At 40.0% G+C, this 18472-nt stretch overlaps 1 protein-coding gene and 1 long non-coding RNA gene across 2 annotated transcripts in view; one reads left to right on the top strand and one right to left on the bottom strand.

Annotated features, from left to right (window-relative positions):
• Nucleotides 1–2875: 2875 nt before the first annotated feature.
• Nucleotides 2876–9888, bottom strand: LOC134311369 (uncharacterized). The gene is made up of 3 exons (XR_010011395.1): nucleotides 9852–9888; nucleotides 7632–7855; nucleotides 2876–3848 (listed from the first exon to the last, which is right to left on the bottom strand). It is a non-coding gene; the product is annotated as an uncharacterized LOC134311369 (long non-coding RNA).
• A 615-nt stretch (nucleotides 9889–10503) lies between these two features.
• brinp2 (bone morphogenetic protein/retinoic acid inducible neural-specific 2) overlaps nucleotides 10504–18472 on the top strand; it is a 211652-nt gene continuing 203683 nt past the window's right edge. Inside the window, exon 1 of the mRNA XM_062993913.1 lies at nucleotides 10504–10589. The gene's annotated coding sequence lies outside the window, so the exon portion shown is untranslated. The remainder of the gene's footprint in view (nucleotides 10590–18472) is intronic.

Below are 18472 nucleotides of genomic sequence, written 5' to 3'. Positions count from 1 at the left end.
GTGATTTGTTAATTCTTTTAAACTTTTATTTAAGAAAAGTACAAAGAAAAGATGACCAATGTTTTTACTGACCAACAATAAGTTACCACTGTGTTACATCACCCTTCCTATTAATTATACTTTTTAATGGTTTGGGAACTGAGGATGCTAATTGGAGTTTAGCAAGTGAAATATTTGCCAATTCTTGCCTCAGCTACTCAACAGTCTGTGGTTGCTGTTGTCTGATTCTCCTCTGTGTCTGTCCGAAAACCTAGTGAGCTGCCTTGCTGCCTACTGCCTACCTGGGCAGCTGCCTAAGTAGAGAGGATTCTAATAAGACATCAAAGTCATAAGGCAGATTATTTAGACACACTACTTAGGCTGTTCAAACCAATGGGCTGAGGTGGCACAGCCTGCTAGCATTCCAGCTAACATCTCCCTCCGTGTACCAAAAAGATTCAAGTCAGATTATAGCTTAGAAATAAGGCATCTTATTAGGCAGCATTTTAAGGTATCTAAGAATTTAGACATGCCTTCTTCTCAGGAGCATGTAGGATGACGTTAAATGCATCTATGTAGAGAGATCACTAGGTTTTCGGACAAACCCAATGTGTCTCTTTGTCTGGTATTGTCATGCTGCAATAACCACGACGTCGCCCTGATGGCAGCATGTCTTTTTCCGTGTCAGTGGTACCACCAGACATATGCCAGTCACTCCCACTCTGGGCACTGATGCTGACCCATGCCATGACAGATGTTAGCTTTTACATCTTTCACTGATAACAGTCTGGATTATCCTTTTTATCTTTGGCAAGACTGAAATGTGGACTCATCTGACCACAGCACACATTTCCAGGCTTTTGGGTCATCTGAGACGAGCTTAAGCCCAGAGAACTTGGCAGCTGATGTATGTCTTTCTCTTTGTGTAACAGAGATTCAGGTTGTATTCTTGATGCAGCAGCGCATCACAAATTCTTGTTCTTTTTCTGCATTTTACAAAATGTCCCAACTTTTCTCGAAACGTGGTTAGTATTTTCTCCAAAGGTGCCAATAATCCCGAAGCAGACTTTTTAAAACCCTGTAAATCTGAATAGTCAAAAATAAAAATGAAGTTGAGTCCCGGGCACAGCTGCCAGCTCACTCAATAGAGATTCCCCCCTTATTGCCAGCCACGGAAGATGAATAGCCACGGGGTGCATCTGCCACCTGCGCCCATCTCCCTAAGATAAATCGCCTGGATCATCCCTCTAGCCTCTGTCCAAAAACATACAGAGTGTCATGATCTTACTGGCAAACATCACCTTGCGTTGGCCTTTTATTCCGGACCGGAACGAGCCCCCGGAGTCTCCTGAAACCTCCTGCAGCTGGCAAGGTGATGTATCGCCCGTGTGTGTATGCCTTATCGAGGAATTGAGCAGCAGAAACAGGCCAGGACGATTCCGTCACCCGGACCTTGGCCATCTGTGGCTCATCGGTTGTCATTAAGGTTTCTAATTCAGGGGCCGACTTGGGAATTAGCCAAATGAGGGCCGGGAAAAATGTCATTACCTGGCTTCTGCTGAGACGTCCTGCTCGTATTTACATATTTATACGGCTTAATTGCCTTTGCTTTACGGCCGTGACTCTGAGGCCGTGAAACATCAAGGAGAGGAGAGCTCAGCATGTGGCCATGTTCTCTTTCGGGCGTAATGTTTCAGCCAGACTAGCATGACCACATTTTCCTTCACAGTAGAACGGACCATTGCATTTGAAATAACAAAGAGCTAATGATATTGCAGGTGTTAATATTGCAATGACTCCTTCAGCTTCTCGATTATAGTCGTGGTTCCTTATTTTAGCACAGAACACCAAATAAAATGCAGTACTTGCTCCTTCATACAATGTTTTATAAATGTACCTGCATATATTAGGTTATAATATTATTATAATATTATGTGTTTAAATAATTCGGATATATTCTGTAATTATGGAATAAAAGACAGATCATTTCTTCCTCTTGCCTTGACCATGGAGAGCCTCAGACTATGACACACCCAACATTCCCAATCGGCTGTGCCTGAGGGAGGGAGGTCGATGGGTTTTCTCATTGTGGGAGCAATTGCGACCTTTGCTGTGTATCTGAGAGGGTGCCCAACTAAATCAATACCACAGCTTAACTCAAGAGCTTTAGATCTCAGCAGTGGTGGGTTGTTTTCATAGCAATGGAATGTTTTACAATGGCAGGTGCCGGTAGTGCAGGTGGTGCAGCGGTAAAATATGCTAGCACACCAGAGCTGACATTTAGAACATGTCGGTTCCAAACTCAGCTCTGGGTTGGGCGGCTACATTAACAATGATTGGCTTGTTGTCAAAACGGTGAGAGCCGGAGCAGGGAACTCATAACTGGTGCAATTATGACCTCTGCTGGCTGATTGATGGCACCTGCGCACAGTCGGGACATAATGCGTAACGCCCTTCGTCGAGAAATTTGTACCCTTAAACTCAACGTTTCCCTTAAACTCAACGTGTTCAGTTTGTTTGTTTTTTAAAAATGTATTTATTTAATTTTAATTTAACAGTTGACAGCCGCCTTGTTCAGCGCTCGGCTTGAGCGGTGCGGTAAAACGTCAACAAAGTGCGAATATGAGACGAAACTGAATTTGTGTGGAATAACCATCAGATTCACTCTGAAAGCTCCACATGTATCTGTGTTTAGCTGGATTTTCGTCACTGTTTCACTTTTAAACTTGTGTTATAGGTCAGGGTGCTGAGAAATGCTAAGAATCAGCTTTTCATTTCAGTGTTTTTATATTATATTTGTGTATAAGTGTCAAAAACAACCCCATTATTTTACATTAGCCTAAAATATATGCAGTTCCACGGGGCTGTGTCAGTCCCAGAACCAATAGACGTTGAGTTTCTAGGTACCACAGTATATATCACTGTATAACTTTATTTGCCATTGCAATTATTGGTACTTTCATTGCACAAAGCAAATTAAAGAAATACTTAAAACCAGTAAATCTGACACAGTCTACAAAAAATATATTTTGTCACCAAGAACTAACATTTGTTAGTATCATATCCAGCCAGTAAGAATTAAATATGTATTGAAAATACATATTTTCAAATTGGAACAAATGGAAGAGCTTGTTCAGCTGTGTTTGAGTACAATAACACAGTCAACAAGAATTTACTTACGCCAGATTGGGTTGTTTCCCAACCAGGCTTTTTAATCAAATCGTACTGGGACGTGGTCTTTGAATGAGATGTAATTTGGCTTGCCTTTGTTAATTGTTTGAGAAAAAAAAAATCAACATTTTGTGGATCCCTAGTGTTTCTTAATTTCTGAAATACACAAAATAATAGGCTGTTTTTGTCAAGCAGTGGTGAATTACCGCGGGGTTCGAATCCTCTGCATTTACATACAGATATGATTGGCTCTGTATGGTCTCTTGAGGCTCCTCGATGTATTGGTGTCCTGTCCGGGGTGTGTTACTGCATTAGATGCATTGGCTAGTTTTAGATTTATTTTAGTTTTAGATTTTTGCCAGTCCTATATGCACCCATGTGTGGTCACAAATTCCTAAAGACATATGTCAAAGTCTTGTAAGAAGCCTTGTTATTAGATCAGCTGTTGGTATAGCATGTGTAAAAGTGCAGAACAAAGTGTTGGTACTGCTGATACCTTGGCACCAAAGCTCAAGTGCAAAAGCTTGTCAGTATCAGTAGTTTTGAATTAAAGGGAGTTTTCTTTTCTTCGAGTCTTTGAGAAAAATGAGTGGCCGGTTCCCTCATGATGACGGAAAAAGTGTGCTAACATCACCGGATCCAACAGGCATCATGTTTTTAGGAGAAAAGCAGGTTTCCCAGCAGAGGAGCTGGCAAATCTGTAAGAAAAAGAGAAACCGTGATAAATAGAAACACATCCACCTGGAGTGAATTAGGGTTTTATTAGGAGTCAGTTAAGGAGAACTGTAAAGTCAGTCATCTGTACCTCCATGCCCCCTCTGCCAACATGTTTGGGCTTGTTACAGTTAATATTGTGCTCCTATTAAAAAGGGCTAGTTAGTATAGTTTTCTTAATACAGTCATTAAATAAATTGATGTAATTAATGATTACATGCTGTAATTCTGGTATTGGTATTGATGGTCACATCTTTGGCATTAAAAGTGCACTATTTAATTAGCTATTAATGTGGTTGGAGACAGAGCCGCAATGCACTCTGTGTTAAGCATTTAAGTAAATGGAGCAATCAGTGATCACATGACCTTAGACCAAGCTTATTGCTTTGTTCTGATGTCCAGTTTGAATGCCTGTGTGCTGATTTGATTGCTACGATGGTATCTGGCTGAAGTTAGTATGACTCAGATGGTGAAGCTGGGTTTGATGGTCTACCAGCTTGGTCAATCTGGTCATGCCGGTCAACCAGCTGGATTTGTTGTCATTTGTTATATTAGATGATCTGCTACTAACATAAGGTGGTCAAAAATCCTAACCATCTTATCAGCTTAGGCCAGAAAGTCCAACCATCAGGAATGGCCATTATAATTCCTAATAGAGAAAACGTCTGTAATTTAAGTGTAAGAACTGAAACCTTGAGGGCTGAAATTATCAGCAACATGAAGAGAGAACATTAGGATGTTATGAGACAAAAAACAAACACAGCCTTTGGATTTCATTCGACCACGTTTACCCATGAAGAGATGTTATTATAGCAGAGCTGCACGCTTTAATGGAATACAAAAGACTGAAGGGAGAGAAAAAGAACATCCAGCAACAGCGGAGCGACATCTGTACGAGACATGTATGTCATAGCAGTTTGGGGATTTTTATAATTTACTGATTTGTACAAATATGGCAAAATCTTGATATGACTATTTTTTATCAGCAGCTTTTGATAGCCATCATGAAGCCTCTTGTACAACTCTCAATGGATATTTGACCACTGTACTTGGCAGAACTGGTAAAGGTCAATCAGATTGTTTTCTTTGTGACAGACTTAACAGTTTTATATATATGCACTGATCAGCCATAACATTAAAACCACCTCCTTGTTTCTGCACTCACTGTCCATTTTATAAGCTCCACTTACCACATAGGAGCACTTTGTTGTTCTACAATTACTGACTGTAGTCTATCTGTTTCTCTACATGCTTTGTTAGCCTTCTTTCATGCTGTTCTTCAATGATCAGGACCACCACATGACCACCACAGAGCAGGTATTATTTGGGTGGTGGATCATTCTCAGCACTGCAGTGACACTGACATGGTGGTGGTGTGTTAGTGTGTGTTGTGCTGGTATGAGTGGATCAGACACAGCAGAGCTGCTGGATGTTTTAAATACCGTGTCCACTCACTGTCCACTCTATTAGACGCTCCTACCTAGTTGGTCCACCTTGTAGATGTAAAGTCAGAGACGATCGCTCATCTACAGTATTGCTGCCGTTCGACCTTCATCAGTGGTCACAGGACGCTGCCCACAGTGCGCTGGTGGCTGGATATTTTTGATTGGTGGACTATTCTCAGTCCTGCAGTGATAGTGAGGTGTGTCTGATCCACTCATACCAGCACAACACACACTAACACACCACCACCATGTCAGTGTCACTGCAGTGCTGAGAATGATCCACCACCTAAATAATACCTGCTCTGTAGTGGTCCTGTGGGGGTCCTGACCATTGAGGAACAGCATGAAAGGGTGCTAACAAAGCATGTAGAGAAACAGATGGTCTACAGTCAGTAATTGTAGAACTACAAAGTGCTTCTATATGGAAAGTGGAGCTGATAAAATGGACAGTGAGTGTAAAAACATAAAGATGGTTTTAATGTTATGGCTGATCATGTATAAGCCAGGGATTTCCCTCTACTCAGCAAACTCACATGGTCCCAAAAATGCTGGATAAAAGAAAACTTCCAAACCCATTAATCTTGATAGATTGTGTTCTTTGACTCTCCAGGCTTGGCAGCTCTCATGATAGGAAGAAAAGGTAAATAAAGAGGCCAATACTTTAGGTATTTTGTACCTACAAATTTTTGTCTGTACAGATAATCTTAGGAGTAGTTAGCTGACTATCATTAGTCCACGGTTGAACGATGACCGACAAACTTATTGAGTCCCATTAAAATATAAAACACTAATAATGCTAATCATTGGTATATTAATTTTACCTTCAGTTTTACCTCCATACTGAAACATGACGCAAAGTTACACATGTGGATAGAATTATCATGCAGTCATCACCGTATGTGATTTAACTGTGTAAACTGTGTAAACAGAAGAAATGCATAAAATCTGCCACATGGACACTGAGGACAGTTTGGGTGCAATTTAAATTGACGATTTTTCTCTGTACGGATCTTTAGCTGTGCTTTCACTTGCAAATCAAGGGTCAGCTGCTGGAAAAGACATTTTAAATTGACAGCATTAATCAGGTTAACCGATTGATCTTTGACACCCCTGCTTAGGACTTAAAGTAGGGGCTTATACTGACTGGGAAGGGTCAAGATCAAAAGTCTCAAATGAACAGCTTTACTGAGCATGGGAGAGAGAATAGTGTACTAAGGAACAAGCCCAGAACTAGACTTTATCAGCAATGCTATTGTGACAGTATTTACAAAATGTCCTGCTTCTCTATAATCCTACATACTACACTCTTTGATTTTTTTTCCTTAATGCATTTTCTCCCCCTTTAGCGCGTCCAATCGCCCAATTTGCCTACTCTTTGCCTCTGCCGATTCCTGCCCTGACCGAGGAGATCGAAGCTAACCCACATCCCCGACACGTGAGAAGCAAGCCGTATGCATCTTGCCACCCACACATTGACGAGTGTTGCGCCACCTAGCGTTGCGTGCGGAGAGACACACCCTAAGAGCACTCCTTCGTCATCTCCGTGTACGCGCCCCTAATCAGCCAGCAGAGGTCGTAACCGCACCATTCTGACAGAGAGAGACCCACGTCCGACCTTAGTCCCGCCCATCTGAACAACCGGACGGTCGTTGTTCATGTAGCCGCTCAGCCTCGGTCGGTAAGGCAGAGCTGGATTCGATACGACGTACTCGAGATCCAGCTCCGGTTGCAGCGTGCGCCACCTGAACGGCACACTCTTTGATTATTAAGGGCGCATTTAACTTAAAGACATCATTCTAAAATGGGGGGAAGGCGTGGTGGACTTTCGCTACATCCACTAAAACCGTTGAACATCCAGGGATGGAACATTGAGATCGTCAACACCTATAGGTACCTGGTTGTGGTTTCCATGGTGTTGTCTGCTGGGGTAGCTGCATTACGACGGCCAGTGGCATAACTAACTAGGAGCTCATGGGCCCCAGTACAAAATCCCCGAAATCCCTTGCTGTGCTGGGTCTACGGGTCTTTTGCTTGCGTGTGGTGGTGGAGGTGTGGAAATAGGAAATAAGGCACACGACAGGGTGGAGTTCACTTTAACTGTTTGGTCAGGACTTCAGTGAGCGTTACGACACTTTAGACTGCCTAGCTCCAGCACCCGAATTTCAATGCTGGGGCCAATACGGTGAGTCTCGTATACAAAACTAACTAACTGCAGAACGTCCGAACGCACATGTATAAACCGGGTGCTTCATTCTGATTGGCTGAGCTGAATGTCACTCACATATCGCCGCTACATTATTATAATAATATAATAATAACGACCTGGTGACTGCAGCCAATGGGGGGGGGGCAGTGCAATGGGGATTGAGTTCATGTCGTAGTGGGTCCCCCCCAGCCATGGGCCCCAGTGCACCTGCCCCTGACGACAGCAGACTGGACTCAGTGGAGGCAGTAGGGGTAAGAGCGATGATGGCCAAGCTGTCATGCTTCATGGAGAACACCTCTCACCCACTGCATGAGACAGTGGCAGCACCAGGCTTCTCCACCTGCATTACACAAGGGTGTGACAGAAAAATGTTAATTTACACAGGGGGTATTAATACATGATTAATTACTTCTTAGGGCATTTTGCCAGTAGTCATATTCCAAGAATACTGCTACAGTAGAAGGTTACTGAATGTCTACATGATAAGAAGTGCATCAATTGCATTGTATGACGTCCAAAACCCAGTCTTGGCTGATTTAGACCAGTTTCTATGTTAACCGTGGAATCTTCCACTGTCCTACAAGGTCATCAACAAGATATATAAGGATGTTTGTTATTATTATTGTTAGCACATCCACAAAGTTGCTGTGTGAGACTTGGTCGGTGTGATCCTTCTCTGCAGACAAGATTAAAACTTCTCTACTCACAATCCAGTATTTGAGGTATTTTATTAAGGGTTTTTCCACCACATGGGAGAGATAGTCATCAGAGTAATGTATATGGTTTGTATATCTGTGCTCATTTAAAGCAAACATGAAGCATGTGCAATAACTTTTTAAAACGATGCAACATTTGCGGAACTTATGTGCAATACCGGTCAGTGCAATATCTGTTAAAAGCCTGTTAAAGAGGGCAGTTGTTGCCTAGTGGTTAAGGTACTGAACTACTAATAGAAAGATCGCCGGTTCAAGCCCCACCACTGACAGGTTGCCACTGTTGGGCCCTTTAGCAAGGCCCTTAACCTTCAATTGCTTAGACAGTGTACTGTCATAGTACTGTAAGCCGCTTTGGATAAAAGTGTTGGGTGTATTTCTTAAATTTCTATACACTGATTAGCCATAACATTAAAACCACTTGCTTGTTCCTAATCTAGTCATGTCCAATTACCCTGATTTCGTCCTCTATACTGATTCGATCCTTCACCGCTGACTAAGGACGCCGCTCAACTGACATACGCCCCCTCCGGCACGTACAGTCAGTACAGACTGCATTTTTCACCTGCACGAGTCGAGTTCATACACCGACGGGCACTGTGTACGGAGGGCCACACCCCCATCAGCATTATTCCTCAGCCCTGTGCAGGCGCCATCAGTCAGCCAGCAGGAGCCGCAGTCGCACCAGTTATGAGGACCTATGATCCGACTGTCTTACCCTCTAACCCTGAACAACAGCCAATCGTTGTTCAGGCTGCCGCCCAGCCCAGTCACAAAGGCAGAGCTGAGATTCGATACGATGTATTCGAAACCCCAACTCTGGTGCGCTAGCGTACTTTACCGCTGCGCCACCCGAGCGGCTCTTTCACCCTGTTCTTTAATGGTCAGGACCCCTACAGGACCACCACAGCGTAGGTATTATTTGGGTGGTGGATCATTCTCAGCACTGCAGTGACAATGACATGGTGGTGGTGTGTTAGTGTGTGTTGTGCTGGTATGAGTGGATGAGTTTTTAAATACCGTGTCCACTCACTGTCCACTCTATTAGACACTCCTAACTAGTTGGTCCACCTTGTAGATGTAAAGTCAGAGACGATCGCTCATCTATTGCTGCTGTTTGAGTTGGTCATCTTCTAGACCTTCATCAGTGGTCACAGGACGCTGCCCACGGGGCGCTGTTGGCTGGATGTTTTTGGTTGGTGGACTATTCTCAGTCCAGCAGCATTGCTGTGTGTGATCCACTCATACCAGCACAACACACACTAACACACCACCACCATTGTCAGTGTCACTGCAGTGCTGATTGAAGAACAGCATGAAAGGGGGCTAATAAAGCATGCAGAGAAAGAGATGGACTACAGTCAGTAATTGTAGAACCAAAAAGTGCTTGTATATGGTAAGTGGAGCTGATAAAATGGACAGTGAGTGTAGAAACAAGAAGGTGGTTTTAATGTTATGGCTCCTTACTTACTAAGACATACTTTGTTGAGTATAAATATCAAATTTAGTTTAAATATCAAAATTGTGTGTGAGGTGACAGGAGTAATAAAGAAATAAAGAATAAAGAAACTTATTTAAACCGATTAAACCGTTTGTTAGCTCCTTTCATTAGCAACCGATTACCTGCAGGGCTCGCGCACACTCTGCCTCACTTTCTCTCCCTCGCTGCTACGGAACCCGCCCACTCATCCCTCTCGCCCAATCATAAAACCAGTGGGCGTGGCTTCACCTCAAACTCGGACAGTACGCTTTGAAAAGAAAAAGCGTCGCTTTCCCGCTCCGGTCCGACTGCGGATCAAGTCGCTGAGTCCGGATCTGTCACTGCGCTGTCACACCTACACGCGGGGACGCGGAGACAGCGTGGGGGGTCACGACTCCGGGACAGCTCCCTAATGGGTGGATCATAAACGCTGACTGATCGAGAGAAGAGAGACACGCTCCGTGTGGATTTATTCCGTCTCCTTGATCACATGTGATCCTTTACTGTGATCTGTACTGACTGGATCACCTGCGGGTTTGACTTTCCCTTTTAAAAAAGGAATCACTCAGCAGACTGGAGATGTAATCCGAATCTGTAGGAAAACTTTGGTCTCTTTTGGACACGTCCGAACGAAATTGCGTCGTTTGCGCAAATTGCGCGTGTTTGAAGGATTGCGCAAAGTCTTAATTGATCATGGATGGATTATCTTTTTTTCTCAGATCTGTTCCTACCACGATGCGAAGCTGTTCACCCCTCCAAGAGCTGAATTCCTCCACTTAGACCCGTTCTACTTAAATTAATCCAGGACTGGGACGAGCTTTCTAAACGCCCTTTCCAAGCTGAACGGATACGCACCGGACCAGAGACAGGAGTGCAATCTGGTATGTTTACGTCTTCTTTCCATCTCTGTAGATGAATTATGGTGATTCATATGTTCATAGAGATCTGTTTTACAGAATCCAATCCCAGTCGAAATCCAGCTTTCCAGTTCAAAGCAATAAATCAACTTGATCAGCTGAATCATGTCTGTTAGATTAGGGTTTGAACTAGTGGGTTGATCACTTGGGTGGATTATGAGTTAACAGCCTTGCTTTTTGACAGCTAGCTGACCTTCTAGTTTAGTGTTGGACTGTTTGTCATTTCTGTAGATCATGCTTCTGTTGGAACACACATTGGAACTGAATGTTATAGTACATTGATTGCCTGGAACATAGTTGATCACTGGTGAAAATCATGAATCAAGTCGTTTTACACTTTTCATATCCCTAATCCAGCAATCTGTATGTTCATAGAGATCTTGTTTTACAGAATCCAATCCTAGCCGTAATCCAGCTATCCCTTTCAAAGCAATAAATGAGGTTGATCAGCTGAATCATGTCTGTTAGATTAGGGTTTGAACTGGAGGGGTGATCGGCAGAAAATGGGTTGATCACTTGGGTGGATTATGAGCTAACAGCCTTGCTTTTTTGACAGCTAACTGACCTTCTAGTTCAGTGTTGGGACTGAATGCTACACAACTGTTTATTATTTCTGTAGATCATGCTTCTGTTGGAGATCCACAAAGCTAACACACATTGGAACTGAATGTTATAGTACATTTTTTGCCTGGAACATGGTTCATCACTGGTGAAAATCATGAATCAAGTTTTTTTACACTCATATCCCTAATCCAGCAATCTGTATGTTCATAGAGATCTATTTTACAGAATTCAATCCCAGCCGTAATCCAGCTATCTCTTTCAAAGCAATAAATGAGGTTGATCAGCTGAATCATGTCTGTTAGATTAGGGTTTGAACTGGAGGGGTGATCGGCAGAAAGTGGGTTGATCACTAGCTAGCTGACCTTCTAGTTCAGTGTTGGACTGTTTATCATTTCTGTAGATCATGCTTCTGTTGGAGATCCACAATGCTAACACACGTTGGAACTGAATGGTATAGTACATTGATTGCCTGCAACACAGTTGATCACTCGTGAAAATCACGAATCAAGTCGTTTTACACTAATATCCCTAATCCAGCAATCGGTATGTTCATGTTCATGAGATCTTGTTTAACAGAATTCAATCCCAGCCGTAATCCAGCTATCCCTTTCAAAGCAATAAATTAGGGTGATCAGCTGAATCATGTCTGTTAGATTAGGGTTTGAACTAGTGGGTTGATCACTTAGGTGGATTATGAATTAACAGCCTTGCTTTTTGACAGCTAGCTGACCTTCTAGTTCAGTGTTGGACTGTTTATCATTCCTGTAGATCATGCTTCTGTTGGAGATCCACAATGCTAACACACAATGGAACCGAATGTTATAGTACATTGATTGCCTGCAACATAGTTGATCACTGGTGAAAATCATGAATCAAGTCGTTTTGTAGTGTATTTTCATATACCTAATCCAGCAATCTAATGTATTTTGGAACTAGATGTTACAAAAAAAGTCGATCTGATTGGTCTAACAGAGGTAAATCAGATAATGAGGAATAGTTGTGTACCTAAATAAAAGATTATAGTGTGTTGCACCTGAACTTTTTTGGATGACTTCAGAATGACAGACCTCCAATAGCAAGGCCAATAGGGACTGCTCTTGGTCTCTCTTTACAATAAACTTGTTAAAGTCATGCCTTAAGTGATTTGGTTAGCTTTCATCAAATGCATACATGCTGTAATAAGTAAAGAGTTGAAAAATCCAGCACTTGGAGATCTATAGGTGATCACTAACCTAGATCTTGGATATAAACCATTAGCCTTAGTTTCAAATAGATTAACACATCTGATCCAGCTAATTGAAACACATGAAAAAGTATCTTGCTATAATTGTATGTCCACCTTAAGGAGACGATGCTCCCACTGACCTAGATCTTGTAACATATTCCCTCCTAGTTACGACAGCACCCACAGTGGCACATTGGTGTATTCAGTAAAGCATAAATAAATGATGAAATAAAGGATGTGCCATACTTTTAGCTAAGCTATGCAGAAATATAGTTCTGAAGCAGGAAGGCTGGGCATCCAAGACCAATTTTAGTATCCTTTTCTTCAGCTCCTGGAGTCGAGTTCTTCTGGAGCCATTAGTGACAACTGACCTAAATTTTGAATGTTGACCATGGCCTTAGTTTCAACACTAATCAAGCCCAATAGAGAGCCAATGGGACTCCTAATTACCTTAACAAGATACTCTTATAGGTAGGTAGGGGCTGAACTTTGCAGAAGGCATCTTTTCAGGTATGAAATTTTAGATTCCTTGGTCCAATAAGAGCATCTCAGTGCAGTATATTAACATAACATGCATAATATCATTGTATGAGTAATATTATAGTAGAATCTGCTAAGGATGTTCTTTCTTTTAATCCAATGGCTGTTTGGCTGATGTTTCGGTTCGGGTACTATAAAGAGGCTTCACGCTGGTTAAAACCAAACTGGAAGATGACTTCTTGATGCCAATTTTCTAACATAGCTCATCTTGTATTTTGGAATTCCCCTTTCGAAGCTACGTCGGGTCAGCCATCCGCAGTTCATATAAAGTTTAATTAGGTACGCTCGAGTAATTATAATTTGTGCCGAGCTGTGACAAGACGCATTTGTGTTGTAAACACCGAGGCTTGTCTAATCTGGTTTTGTGATTAGTGGATCAGCAGTCTGCGGGCCATTTTCTGTTTCGCTAGGCGTCTCATTAAGACGGGTACGGTTTCGCCCCGCCGTGGCGTCCTCGGGCTGAGTCTAGAATTCGCCTTTGAGGGTTGATATCGTTTAACTTGGCATTCGCTTGGCTTTCTAAACTCTGTCTGGTTTGGAATGCATGGGCGCATTAGTAGAGGTGACACTACTGGCCCAGTGCTTATGCAGCTTTGAGGGCAAAGCATCCCCATGGTGGGGCAAGGCTTGGCTGGGGGCCTGGAGATTGCTCCAGGATGGAGGGAATTAGCAATACACGATGCTGTTTGTCCATTTGTTTATTGTGGTATACAATCTACAGTACTGTAAAGCATCTATACATGTATTATAATCTTTTTACTCTGGCTGTGACTGACAATGGACAGATTGGCGTATTAATTGCAGGATGGGGGTGATCTTAGGCCCTTTTTTTATTCCTTTAGCACCTGAAATGGCCTGCTTTTCAATCTGGTGTTCTGTTCTCTAAAGATCGCTAAGATTAAACAGCAGGTTTTATAATGGTTCATTTCGGAAAGGCCTTTTCTGGTATGTTTGTGATGGCAGTGCCATCAGTCTTTGAAAACTCTCATTTAAACCTGGATTTAAGGCAACAACAAAAAGCATGGTCATCTATATTACATAATAGTGTTATAACACATTAAAAAACACATTTATTTTCGTGTGGTCCACAATCCTCCGGAGACCCAGATCCATTTAAAAAACCATGCATGGATCTTTGCACTTGATTCCTATTCACTGCACTTTCCCTGCTCACCTACAGATGGAGCATGGCACTATCCATGGCACAGGCAGCATCACATTATCATTCCCAGCCTTTACACACACAGAGAGGGCGAGCTCATCCACCCCAGCAGCCCCGCATGAAAAAATGATGAGCACGGCTTCCCAGATGAAATAACTAAACATGCCCAAATAACTTTGCGTTTCCGCTATCGACCCACTTATCTGAGTTTTACGAGAACCCGTCTGTTTCCACTCCTCCTGACTGCGACGTATTTTTTGTTTAACCATGGGATTAGCCCTTGACCTGGTTTATTAAGATCCAACACTGACTTGGAGCTCGGACAGTCTCTGAGTGGAATTTGGGACACTGTGAAGAAAATCTGAGAGTCCGTGAAAGAACGCAGGACTGTTTCCTGTACTGGAGGGCATGCTGATGGTAGTGCTTTGTGTATGTGTATGTGTGTTCAGTTATGAATAAAAAATTGATTAGCTCCCGCAGAGCTCCCAGCTTTAGATGAAGAGAGTGTTTAGCATAAATGGAAATTTCACCCGTCTTGGCAACCCGGATGTCTGCATTGGTAAATTAGAATGGACTAGATTACACAAATTACAACTAATAATAATATTTGACACCAAATGTTTATCATTAATTGCATTAAGCTGAATATGAATATTCATACATGTACGTATCTTATATTTTAATACTGTATCTATGCTAGACCTGTCATACTTACTGTATTATTTTAACTCTGTTCACACTTAGCTGTCTTGTAAGCACTTCAGTTTCATTCCAGCGTCCAAAAACTTGCTAGTAGATTGACCGTGCGTGACCCACCTTGAGACTTTGTTGCAGACAACCTTCATTTTTGTTTTATCTGACCATCAGTCAAAGTCCAAGTAGCCTTTAGCAAACTCGATGCACTTAACATTAGTGGTGGTGGCAAATAATCTGGTAGTTTTGGAGACTTGGTGACCCCAAGATAAATTTTTTTTTTTTACCATATTCAGTATTGTGTATGTACTGGACTGGATGTTATTGAGTAGTAGTTGTGAACTGTTGATAGGGGCATTTTTAGGTAAGTTGCTGTTTTTATAGCCATTCTCTGATACCCTAGTGAAACAGGGAGTTATGGATTACTGCTCAGAAGTTACTAGACACTTCAAATATAAAATATAGATATAAATGTAAAATATAAATATAAATGTAAAATATAAATGTAAATGTAAATGTAAATGTAAAATATAAATATAAATGTAAAATATAAATATAAATGTAAAATATAAATATAAAAGTAAAATATAAATGTAATATATAAATGTAAATTTAATATATAAATATTTAATATAATGTAAAATATAAATGTAAATAATGTAATGTATAAATATTAATGTTAAATATAAATGTAATGTGTAAAATATAAATATAAATGTAAAATATAAATTTAGTATGTAAAATATAAATATAAATGTTAAATATAAATATAAATTTAATATATAAATATAAATTTAATATATAAATGTAAAATATAAATGTAAAATATAAATATAAATGTAAATGTTAAATATAAATGTAAATGTAAATGTAAATGTAAAATTTAAATATAAATGTAAAATATGAATATAAATGTAAAACATAAATGTAAAATATAAATGTAAAATATGAATATAAATGTAAAATATAAATGTAAAACAAATATAAATGTAAAGTATAAATGTAAAATATAAATATAAATGTAAAATATAAATGTAAAACCTAAATATGAATGTAAAATATAAATATAAATGTAAAACATAAATATAAATGTAAAACATAAATATAAATGTAAAATATAAATGTAAAATATAAATATAAATGTGAAATATAAATGTAAATGTAAAATATAAATGTAAAACATAAATATAAATGTAAAATATAAATGTAAAATATAAATATAAATGTGAAATATAAATGTAAATGTAAAATATAAATGTAAAACATAAATATAAATGTAAAATATAAATGTAAAATATAAATTTAAAATTGATAAAAAAAATGATCCCACTAAGAATTCTTAGGACTGCCAATAATTGTGCCACATATGGTTGTGTTAAAAATAATGATTTCCCATCATAATCAGAATAAAGTTGCTTCATATGAAAGATGAATTTTTAAAATCCTTTTCATTCATTTTCATTGGTGCCAGTAGTTGTGGATCAGTAATGTTAAACGCAGGACCATTGTACCTTAACAAGTATACAGACTAATTAATCAGTTGTATAATAACAACTGTCTTCTGCTACTGTGTATTTAATGTTTTGTACTCGGCTTGTATGATTTGTGGTACCCGTTTGGCACATGGCAAAGTTGAGCAGGAGCATTCGTTCCCCAATTTTCCTCCCAATCTAGCCATATCCAATTCTCTGATTGCATTGTGCTTTCACTCTACTGATGCTGACCTCCACTCCTGACCGAGGAGAGCCGTGACTAACACACGCCCAGTTCATATGGGGTTCAGTTATGCACACGTAGAGTCATGCACTAATCCCCATTATCCCTCGTCTCTGTGCAGGGGCCATCGATCAGCCAGCAGAGGTCATAATTGCATCAGTTATGAGGAATCCTCGCCTGCATCCACTACGAACGAGCCAATCATTATTCATGTAGGCGCCCAGCCTGTCGGTAGCAGAGCTGAGATTCGAAATCATGAGTTTGAGATGTTAGCTCTGGCGTGCTTATCTGGTGGTAAGCCTTTCCAAAAAAGTAGGGCCTTTTATAGCAGGACTAACATAATAATGCCCGTGATTCAGGCAATATTAACCAGCACATCCTTTTTTCCGCATACTTTTGACCACATAGCGTAGCACAAAAAGTCCAAGCCGATCGACCGGCACTGAAATAAAAATGTCTTTATCCTCAAAATCCAGTTATTATGTGAAAATGTGCCAGCTAGATAAATAATACCTGCCGAGTTCCTTTCAGCCGCACCAATTGGGTCACTGATCGAATCTGTGTAATAGGAGAGATCGGGAATTTACTGAACCATGAATGGAGGTTGCACACCGAACTGCATTCAAAGGCAGAAAAGAACCAAGAGAATAATAGATAATAAGAACAGTGTGGGTATAGCGTTGTGTGGCATGCATATATTATATGAAATATTTATCTTCCAAGGTTGCAGTGTTAGCAGAGAGAATAATTCAGATGGAAAGTGGTCAAAAACCTTGTAATTGCACACCATAAATGCAAAAGCTAAATAAACAATAGTAAGAGATATGATGAGACTAGCACACACACCCAAACCCATAAGATCTTATTAATAATAAAGGAGCTAATACATAAAGCAGTAGGGCCAGTCATTACTCAGGAACAGCTTTAATATTTTTTAAATTGGTGTCATCCACACCCGGAATGGTTTGTGGTCAAATGCTGAAGCATTCTCAAAAAAAATCATCCTAGTTCTTTGAGGGACGAAGCTAGAGAAGATCTAGTTTGCAGTCGTTTTGCTTTCTCTATTGCTGCTGACCTCCACTACTGATGGCCACTTCTTTTCACCTGCAAGGAGGCGGGTTCATATGGAGATTGGAGAGTCACACACTTATCTCCCTTATCCCCCATCTCTGTGCACGCGCTATTAAATAGCCAGCAGAGGTTGTAATTGTAGCAGTCATGAGGAATCCCCTTTGGTGTTCGCACTCTCGGACGAGCCAATCGTTGTCCACCTTGCTTCGGAAAGTTTAAAGTCTGATGATTAATAGGAATAGCCAATGCAAGATGCTTGACCGGTGTGTTTATCGAATGACTTTTGCATTCCCCATAGCGGAGTGTATGGGGCTATTATGCTAAAATATAATATCTTAACTAGGAATAACATAGGGTGCACCCAATTCTATACAATGACCTCATATTGGACACTTTGTTGGCTGTCCTGGTTACTTTTTAAATTCATTTTCGTCTCCCACTGTAGAATTAGACTGGTGTGTATATTATTAATTTTAATAATAATATTATTATTATTAATAATAATAATAATAATAATAATAAAAACAATAACAACAACAACAATAACAATAATAATAACAACAACAACAACAATAATAATAATACCAATAATACCAATAATAATAATAAATAATAATACCAATAGCAATAATAATAATAAATAATAACAACAACAATAATAAATAATAATACCAATAGCAATAATAACAACAACAACAACAACAACAACAACAATAATAATAATAATAAATAACAATAATAATAATAAATAATAATACCAATAACAATAATAAACAGTAATAATAACAATAACAAAACAACAGTAATAATGATAATAATAATAGTAATAAATATTATTATATTACTATTAATGCTGTTATTGTTATTTTTGTTTTG

This window comes from Trichomycterus rosablanca, chromosome 4 (assembly GCF_030014385.1).
Source record: "Trichomycterus rosablanca isolate fTriRos1 chromosome 4, fTriRos1.hap1, whole genome shotgun sequence".
Classification (NCBI taxonomy): Eukaryota; Metazoa; Chordata; class Actinopteri; order Siluriformes; family Trichomycteridae; genus Trichomycterus; species Trichomycterus rosablanca.
The sequence above is the reverse complement of the archived record's forward strand: the minus strand, read 5'-3'. Positions and strand labels throughout refer to the sequence as shown.